The sequence below is a fragment of the Passer domesticus genome, chromosome 13, assembly GCF_036417665.1.
Source record: "Passer domesticus isolate bPasDom1 chromosome 13, bPasDom1.hap1, whole genome shotgun sequence".
NCBI classification, from domain to species: domain Eukaryota; kingdom Metazoa; phylum Chordata; class Aves; order Passeriformes; family Passeridae; genus Passer; species Passer domesticus.
In genome coordinates, this window is record NC_087486.1 from 16,703,991 (window position 1) to 16,713,930 (window position 9,940).

The 9,940-nt window shown below is 50.3% G+C and overlaps 1 long non-coding RNA gene across 1 annotated transcript; it reads right to left on the bottom strand.

The window, feature by feature from the left end:
• Positions 1–348: 348 nt before the first annotated feature.
• LOC135280436 (uncharacterized) lies at positions 349–8,872 on the bottom strand. Its single transcript, XR_010347383.1, has 3 exons — positions 8,658–8,872; positions 3,228–3,327; positions 349–661 (listed from the first exon to the last, which is right to left on the bottom strand). It is a non-coding gene; the product is annotated as an uncharacterized LOC135280436 (long non-coding RNA).
• Between the last annotated feature and the right edge of the window lie 1,068 nt (positions 8,873–9,940).

A 9,940-nucleotide genomic window follows, 5' to 3' on the forward strand; every position in this document is an offset into this window, starting at 1 on the left:
TGGACAGGGCTGGAGCAGCCTGGGACAGTGGGAGGTGTCCCTGCCATGGCAGGGGGTGGCACTGGGTGGGTTTTAAGGTCCTTTTCAACCCAACCCATGTTATAAATCCACCTTCTGGAGGCATCTTCAGGCCCAGGGATGCAGCTCAAAGGCTCTTCTGCATTTCCCATCCAAAGCAAAGCAGAAGCTCCCCCAAAATGCTGCCGTTCCCAGCCTGATCCCATGTGAGAGAGGCTGAGGAGGCCCAGGAAACCTTCACTGTTCTCCTGTGCAGAAGGCAAAGAGATAAAAATTAATATTTTTTTTTTAATCTAAAGACTGGAATTATTCAAACAAAAGACCAAATTATTCAAATCAATGTGCTACAGAAGACCAAAACTCGGAGGAGGAGATGAAATAACTGCACAGCACTGAGAGGATGCACGATGAGAGGCCACCTCTGCTGCCCCATCTCTGGGGCGTCCTGCTGCCAATCCTGCTGAATTCCAAAGGGTCCCTTTCCTTCTGAGTGCCGAGGTACAGCCCATTTCCCCTCTGCCTTGCTCTCCAGGACACGCTGTTCAATCTCTTCCTTTCTTCTTCATTTTTATTTTCCGGGGAGACACAACTGGGGATGATCCATCAGAGGGAAATACCTAACCCTCACATTGCCTCGAGGAGCCTGCTCAGAGAAGAAAGAAGATTTTGTGTGAAGGCAACGCTCACCAGCGAGGCTCCACATCAAAAGGATGTTTTTCCACGGACTAAAGAGCAGGATTCATTCTCCATCCGGGCCCAGATTCACACTGACACCGGGAAGACTTTCAGGCAGCCACACTTTGTTTACTTAAAAGCTGGGAGGAAGGGAAAATGTCACAAGTGCTCATGTAGAGCTGCGTGTGCCCCAGTCGGACACCTCCAGCACGGCTCTTTGTACAAGCAAAACCCTCCCCGCGGGCCGGGAGTGCTGCACAAATCATCTGCCCAATCATTTAGGGCGATGAATAATTCATGGGCAGGCAAATGTGTTCACAAGCAATTCCTGGGAAGGGCTGGGAGCTGTTCGAGGCATGGATGTGCTGCTGCTGGGAACCTGAGCGGGCTTTTCTTGGATCCCTGGAGCTCCAGCCCTCTGAACATCACTGCCTGCCCCCCACCCCGTGCTCTGTCCCCTCCCTGTCCCAGCTGCTGCAAACCCCAGTGCCTCCCTCAAGGACTAATTCCCATGGCACATCAAAATTACTTCATGGGACTCGTTTCATTTAATCTTTATCAGGCTGACAACGGAGGTGCAGAACTGCTTTTCTAAAGCTGCATAGCTCACATAGACATGGCTCCATCCCTCCAAACATCCCTGTCCTGAGCCCTTTGTCCACTCCCTGTCCCAGCAGGTGGAAGTCCCAGTGTACACCTCAAGGGAAAATTCCCATGACACTCCTGAATGACTTCATGGGAGTAATTTCCTTCCTTCCTTCCTTCCTTCCTTCCTTCCTTCCTTCCTTCCTTCCTTCCTTCCTTCCTTCCTTCCTTCCTTCCTTCCTTCCTTCCTTCCTTCCTTCCTTCCTTCCTTCCTTCCTTCCTTCCTTCCTTCCTTCCTTCCTTCCTTCCTTCCTTCCTTCCTTCCTTCCTTCCTTCCTTCCTTCCTTCCTTCCTTCCTTCCTTCCTTCCTTCCTTCCTTCCTTCCTTCCTTCCTTCCTTCCTTCCTTCCTTCCTTCCTTCCTTCCTTCCTTCCTTCCTTCCTTCCTTCCTTCCTTCCTTCCTTCCTTCCTTCCTTCCTTCCTTCCTTCCTTCCTTCCTTCCTTCCTTCCTTCCTTCCTTCCTTCCTTCCTTCCTTCCTTCCTTCCTTCCTTCCTTCCTTCCTTCCTTCCTTCCTTCCTTCCTTCCTTCCTTCCTTCCTTCCTTCCTTCCTTCCTTCCTTCCTTCCTCCTTTCCTTCTGACATTTCCTTCCCTCCTCTCTCTTTCTCTCTCCTTCCTGGGTCGGGCTGGGTTGGAAAAGACCCCAAATCCCATCTCATCCCACCCTCTGCCATGGCAGGGACACCTCCCACCATCCCAGCCTGCTCCAAGCCCCAGTGTCCAGCCTGGCCTTGGGCACTTCCAGGATCCAGGGGCAGCCACAGCTGCTCTGGGCAGCCCCTGTCTGTGACACCTTTGGGGGAAAATATATTTGGGGTTTTTTCAGGATCAGGCACAGCAGAAAAAGCCCAGTTCTCTTTAGACTTGCATGAGATGCAAAATTTAAGGCGAAACAACAGGTTTCCTATAAATATCTATAAATATATATAAATACATTACAAGTTTCCTTTAAATATAAATATCCTATATATTTGTCCTCCGAAATACTTGCTGCACAGCCTCCAGTGATGCATGTTCAGCTATCCATCCTGGTTTCCAGGACCTCCTTCCAGAGTGATCTTTCAATCTTTTGAGATGGTATTTCCAGGGGCAGTGTTTCTCCTGCTGCAGCCCAGATCCCCAGGAAATAACCATTTCTGGAAATCCAACCTGCTTTTTTGCCAAGAAAACTCATGGAGGGCTCTGGGAATTTTCAGCCCAGTCCCACCCGTGGATTTCAAGAGGAAATTCCCCCCTTTCCCTGCCCCGTGGGAAGGATCCTCACTGGTTTAGGAGCTGCTCTGGCCCTGCTGTCCGTGAGGAAATTCTCCCTCTGTGTCCCATCCCCGCTGTTCACACTCACTAATTACTCTGAACGCTGATGAAATATGATTACATTTTTCTCTTCATTAGGCATGATATCAAATCATAATTCACATGTATCAAATTGTTTTATTCCTTTTCTCCCTGTTTGCTTTGGAATTCTTCCCTGCTCCTGACAATGTGGGTTTAGCTCTGTCTGTGCTGCTGGGCCCAGCTGCTGCCAGGACCCTGAAATTTTAATGATCTAATCCGACAGCGAGCAGGCTTTAATTTAAACTTTTATTAACGACCACTTTCCACCCTCAAAGACTATATTAAAATTGCTTAATGGAATTGCAGATTATAAATGCCCCACTGCAAGGCCCACTCGTGCCGGCCGTGCAGCACCCCTTTGGAATTCAGAGCAATCCTATTAAGCCCTCTTTATGTTTTGGAGAGGTCATTTTGATTGCAGCTTTTTGTGTACTTCCCCTCAGAGATAGCGCTGCCCCAATGTCTGAATTTGAAAGAAGAGAGTTTTACCAGAGACCAGTCTTTCACATTCATTATCCTTCAACAGGCAGCTTCAGATTTAATTCCTTTGACTTACTGCGTGGATTTTTTGGGGGAGTCTGCTGGGGGGGATGGAAATGAGCTCCTCGGGCAGCATCAGTCGGTGACAGGAATGACAGAATCCACCCCGAGAACTGCTGGGAAAGGAGAGGAGAAGAGGGAGGAGGATGCAGGGATTTGTTCTTAGGTGGAAAATTGCAGCATGAGGACAACCTTTGGAAGTGTGAAGCCCTTTGCCCGAAATGCCTCAGTTTTTCACATCCTCTGTTAGTCCTGGCTCTGTTAGACCGGGCTTTAATGGTCGTCCCTTCACGGAGTCTCCCCCCATGCCCATTCTTTATTTTATTTAAGGACTCAGCGAAGGCATCAGCAGTCCCCAAACCCCCCCAGAGCCCAGCAGGGTGATTGTTTGCCTCAGGAAATGCCTATTAATCATTTGTTGTATAGATTTAATTTCTCACCATTCTCCTCTCTTTATTTGCTGTTGTTATTGTTCCTTTCTGCCGTGAAAAGGCAGAAACAACCTCAGGTTCTCAAGGAAGGGAACAATCCATCAGTTCTCCAGCCTCACAATGGGAATCTGCGGGAGCAGCTGCCTCTGCTCTGAATGTCCCTTGTCCCAAAGGCTTGACCAGGGGACAGAAAAAGCACTTATTCCCAGGGAAAAGAGGGAGGTGAAGGACACATAGGGGGATTTCTGAGGGGGAGTTTTTCTATTTGAGTTGTTTGCACTCAAGCAGCTCCTCTGGTCTCTTTTTCCAGCAATTGAGTGTTAGGTGTGACCCACCTGATGCACTGAAATATCAAACCCAGGAAAAAAGAACCCAGCTGTGAGACCCTTTCTGCCCTAAAAATAACCTGAAGGGTTGAGTGGGGCACAGCAGAAGCCTTTAAAGTCAGGGAAAATGTGCTGCCCTCTCTGTAGACAGGGCCAGATCCCCAAGGAAAGGATTTCCCACATTGCAGGTAAATCCAGCTGCCACAATCCCTGGGCAGGGGAAACATCTGGAAGCCAGACAAGCTTTGTAGAGTAGATTTATAAAATTTATGGTTTGCTCACCTCCTGGTGGGCTGGGACAGCCCACAGTGCAGCACAGATCAGGGCTTGGGTGGCTTTTCCCTGTCCCCACCTCTCCACCTCCAAGGAGTAGCACAAGACCCTTTTTCTTCTGAAATCCTGCCAAATTCCAACCCCTGTGCAGTGGGAGGCCTCCCAGCCCACCTGTGGCAGGGGTGAGGTTCCCAAAATAAGTCCCATTATTGAGGGAATGCTCACATTGCTCAGGGCAGGATTTCCCCATCCCTGAGTCCTGCCCAAAGCCTGCTCCTCACAGGGTGACACCAACCTTCCCCTGCCTGGATATTTGCCATGGAACCTGCAGCCAGGGAAGTGTGGAACTGGAGAGAAAAATCACCTGGACCTGCCTGTATTCTGTAAGGAAAGGCTGGCACAGCTGGGAATGTTCACCTGGAGAGGGGAAGCTTTGGGGTGACCTCAGTGTGGCCTTGCAGGGCCTGAAGGAGCCCCAGGAAACATGGAGAGAGACAATTGACAAGGGATGGAGGGAGAGGACACAGGGAATGGCTCCCAGTGCCAGAGGGCAGGGCTGGATGGGATATTGGGAATTAGGAATTGTTCTCTGGCAGGGTGGGCAGGCCCTGGCACAGGGTGCCCAGAGCAGCTGTGGCTGCCCCTGGATCCCTGGCAGTGCCCAAGGCCAGGCTGGATGGGGCTTGGAGCAGCCTGGGACAGTGGGAGGTGTCCCTGCCATGGCAGGGGTGGAATGGGATGTGCTTTAATTTCCCTTCCAGCCCAAACCACTCCATGATCCTGGGATGATCCCAATGCTCCATGAGCTGAAATCAGTGACCTGGGATTCTCCATGCTGGGATGTACTGGGCATTCCTGGCTCTCCATGACCCAGCGTTCCTGGGAGCTGTTTCCTGCTGCCTTGGGCTCCATTCCTGTTGGATCCATCCCAGTCCTACCCCGTGGCCTTGCCCTGCTGAGGCTGGCAGGAAACCAGTGCATCTCACCTGCCTCAGCATTCCCAGCTCATCATTCAACACCCACACTCCCAGCATCCATAAAATGGGAATATTTGTTCCATTTACTGCCTCCTCCCCCAGAGCAGAGCCTGGAAGCAGGAGTGGTGTTGGAGTGAAGCTTGCATGAATGGCGAGCAGGGGGCTCAGAATTGATCTTTTGTGAATATTTGTGTGTTAAAGTTACAGATCTGCTTTCCCCCCCTGTTTGCAATAGCGCTGCTCAAATATTTGTGGAGCCCGAACGCGGCCTAATTGAAATTCACTCGAATTCAAATTAATATTCATGATTTTTTTCCTCTCTCCTGCCTTCCACTCTTCACTCGGCTCTGAAGGGAAGCAGCTCCCTGCTGTGGAGGGGACAGCTGGAAGCTGGAAGGCTCCTGGGAGGGTGAAAACTTTGGCAATCCACGTGGAATTTCTGGAGGCAGGCACAGGCTGGATGTCAGGATTGACAGGAGGGTTTGGAGCTCATCAGGGACTGCTGGAATTTCACAGCCTCTCCCTCTGCATTGCTGCTCACTCCACCTGCTCCTTGTCCTTGGATCCAGCTCCATCCTTCTCCTGCAGCATCCCTAAAATTTCAATTCCCCCTGTGCCACCAGAACAGAGCTGAGCTTCTCCAGGAGGGCAGGGCAGAGATTTGGGGCTGTCTGGGGGTGGAGAGGGGTTTGGGAATGGCTCTTGTTTGGAGCTGGCTGAGACCTCAAACCTCAATTGTGTGATTTCTATCAAAGGTGAGCAGAATGTGATGAAACCCCACATCCCTACAAAACATCCTTTCCCCAGACCTTTCCCTGCATAGCCAGCCTGTCTGCCACCAAGGAAATCTTGCAGGGGGAGATCAGAGCTGCCTGGCACAGCCAAGCTCCTCCAGTCACCCAGGAAACACAGGACGTTTTTCTTCTTCTCAGGAAAACATGGAAATTAAATTGGAATCACTACATGGATGCAGCTCTGCCCAGATAAACTCACAGGCTGTCAGCTTGCAGATGTTCCTGGCTGCTGGAACATCTTTTCTCAGGCTTTTCCCAGCATCCCAGGGATTCTGGAAGTGCTTTCCATCCAGTATTTATGGGCCCCAGTTAAGCACTAGGATAGAAATATTATAAACTCTGCATTTAGCAAGGAAAATCCAGGAATGGGGAAAATTACCCAGGGGCACTGCAATGTCTGACAGATCCTAGAAAAGAATTCTTGGCTGGGAAGGAATTCAGGGTGCCCAGAGAAGCTGTGGCTGCGCCTGGATCTCTGGAAGTGTCCAGGGCCAGGCTGGACAGGGCTTGGAGCAGCCTGGGATGGTGGGAGGTGTCCCTGCCATGGCAGGGGGTGGAACAAAACAACTTCACAGATCCCTTTCCAACCCAAACTCTGAGATTCATCCCAAATTCTGGGATTCCAGTTTTGAAATACAAGCCCAATACAGAACACCTCAGCTGTCCAGTGCCCATTTCTCCCCCAGAAATAACCCAAAGGGTTGAGTGGTGCACAGCAGACCACCCTGGATGATTCTTCCCAAAGATGGGACCTGTGCAGAGCCACAAATATATTTCTTTTTCCAACTGATTTTTTTTCTTTTTAACCTCATGGCCAGAAATCCTAAAGGAAGCAGAGGCAGGAAGGTCAGGCAGCCTGTTTGCTCCTCAGGTGTGGGATCAGCAGCAGCTCCAAGGTCTTTGCAGGACAGAGGCTTTATGACTCCCAAGCCATCTCCCTTCCCTGCCTCGGCCAGCACAACAGGAGCCAAATTTATCTCTCCTCTAAATACCAGAGGAGCTGAACAGGGATTTTTAAAAGTCACCCAAGTGCTCCAGCCCTCCTCATGCCTCGGTGGCATTTTCAGCCCACAAATCACTGGCAGGGTGTCCCAAGCCCTGTGCCTGCAGTTCCACACTGTGCTGGAGATAACAGCAGTGCCCTCAGCCTGGAAAACTCCACATGAAACTGAGTGCAAAGGACAGCAGGGGATGCCCAGGGCTTGGAAAATATAATTTATTTTAGGGCTGGGATTTTATACCAAGGTTTCTCCTGGAAATCATTATCTAAAGCAGAGCCAGGCTGCAGCTGAGGGGTGCCTCTGAGGCAAAAAACTCTCCTGGCAACAAAAACTGTGCAGGACCTCTGAAATAAGGGCTGTGATCACCAAAGAAGCTTCCTTTGAGCTCCTCAAAGGTCTCAGCCCCAGACTCAGTGGTGTCAGTGCTGTGGGCAAGAGTCCCAAGCTGGAAAGATGTGTCCGGGGGGGGAATCACCTGGAACCTGGGGTGTCTCCCCAGCTGGGAGTGTCTGGGCTTCCTCTGGGGAAGAGACCTTTGGGGAAGATCCTACAGTTGTGGGGTAATCCAGGAACACCCTGTCCTGACCCCATCCTACTTTTCTTGGGGTCAGGGTGGAAAAAAATTATAATTGGAGGCACAACAAGCTGGATTTAGGGAGCAGCTTTGAGGGGAATGAAATAATTCTGTTCTGCACCATAAGAGAGGAGCACAGAGGGTTGATCACACACTGCCTCCAATGTGAATCTTTTTTCTGCCTCAGTACCTTTTCTATCCACTTTAGCTGCTCTGCTGTCTCCTCTGGGGAGATTTCCACAAGAGCACCAGGCAGGAGGTGCAAAACTGAGGCAGCTCCTGGGCTGCTGCCACCTGATCTCCATCAGCCTGAAGCCCAGCAAAGGGTTGTCACAAGGGCCTGGAGTGACAGGACAAAGAGGAAGGGATTTAGGGTGAAAGAGGAGGATTTTGGATGGGATATTGGAAAGGAATTCTTCTCTGTGAGGATGGAGAGGTCTCAGGGTGCCCAGAGAAGCTGTGGATGGCTGGATGGCTGGATGGATGGCTGGATGGATGGATGGATGGATGGATGGATGGATGGATGGATGGATGGATGGATGGATGGATGGATGGACGGAAGTGTCCAAGGCCAGTTGGAGCAGCCTGGGATAGTGGAAGGTGTCCCTGCCATGGCAGGGGTGGCACTGTAAGGATTTAAGGTCCTTTCCGCCCAAACCATTCTGGGATTCTATGAAATGGAATGGAAGGAGTTGGTAAGGAGCAATCCAACGTGTTCCCTCAGCATCCCAAGGGTGGATCACAGCCAGCAGGTGCTTCACCCTCCTACAATTCTGATCACACTTCCCACATCTGGTACCTCCCAAGGCTGTCCAGGCAGCACTTCCTGGATTTCCAGTGTCTCTGTGCACAGACACGGGGATTGCTGCTGCCCTCCCACCCTCTGATCCCACTGCAGCTTTTCCAGCAGGATGAACACTTGCAGCTCAGCCAGCAGCTCAGCCTCTGCATTATTAAGTTTCCTCAAGCCCTGAATGTCCCATGCAGGCCCAGGTACTCAATATTCTTTAAACTCCCTATTTTCACCAGCACCTCTTCATTTGATCCCTTAATCCTTTATAGCAACTCACCTTTATTACCAGCAAGGAGCAAGTCAGGAGCAGATTTTTCCCAACATCCCCTGAGGTGAGAACTTATGAAATGAAATCATTTCACTTCTCAGCTGTGTCCTCATCTTCCTTAATTGTTCCCTTTTAACTCCCAGGGAGCCAGCAGACCTGCCTGGCTCCTTTGCAGCCTTTCCTGTTCCTGCCAGACTTGAATTATCCATTGTTTGTTTCCATTCCTTGCTATTCCTTGCTGGCTTCCTGTTTCCCCTCTTTCATGCTTTATTTTCTGTTCCTTGACCTTGTGAAGGTTGGATTTGCAGTTTTTGAAGGGCCATTGTGTGGCCCAAACACCTTCCTGAGCTCTGCTCCTTACCTGCCTTCATCCGTGCCTCGCTCTGCTCCCACCCACACCAGGTCGAGCCCCTTTGGAACAGATTCCTGCTGGAATCTCATTAATTGCAATTAAAGCTGAGCTGGGGGTTGAGCACCTTGCAGGATGTGCTCTGCCCTGCCATCCTCAAAGAGCATCCAGGCCAAATTTTGGGATTTAATCTCTATTTTGGACTCTTGCTGCCATCCTTGTCCCACTGGAATCTCTCCACCCCAAGGTTGGAGTCACCATGGCAGGGCTGGAGCCTCCTCTTTGCTAAGGATAATGAATGTAATTACATCCTTAATGAGTGAATCCAATTCCAGCCCAATTCATCCCACAGTGTGCTGGGAGCGGGGCTGAGCTGGAGCTGTGCAATGAGCGAATCTCCCAAATTCCATTCCGTGCATTATTGGGACTTAAAAAATTATGTCTTATTCATCTATTGATGACAGTGGCCTCTTGGGTGTAAATTGAAGCAATTACGAAGGATCATGCAAATTAATCAATTATTTTCAGATTATTACACTCGAGCAGAAGTCTTGCTCTTCAATTTAGTTAAACTTTGCCTCTGAGTCAATTTTCCAACCTCCAAATTATCCAACCTCCAAATTAAGCTATTTATTAGCTCAGAAGATGTGGGCAAAGGGAAGGAAAAGTTCCACTCAGGAGCTGGATCACACAAGGGGTCAGTTTGAACAGGATTTCACACAGAAACTGAGACATTTAAAGGGTTCAGAGGGGCCAGGCCTGATCCCAGTGCGAGTGGGATGTCTGGGATCGTGGAAAGGTGGTGACAGGATCCTGGCTCCCTGCACAAATCTCAGGGCAGGAACAACACGGGAGCTGCAGTGGTTTAATCCCGAAGCTCCTGATGTGAGGGACAGAGGGGACAGCACCCCCCAAGGGGACAAACGCCCTCTGCTCCTGCTTG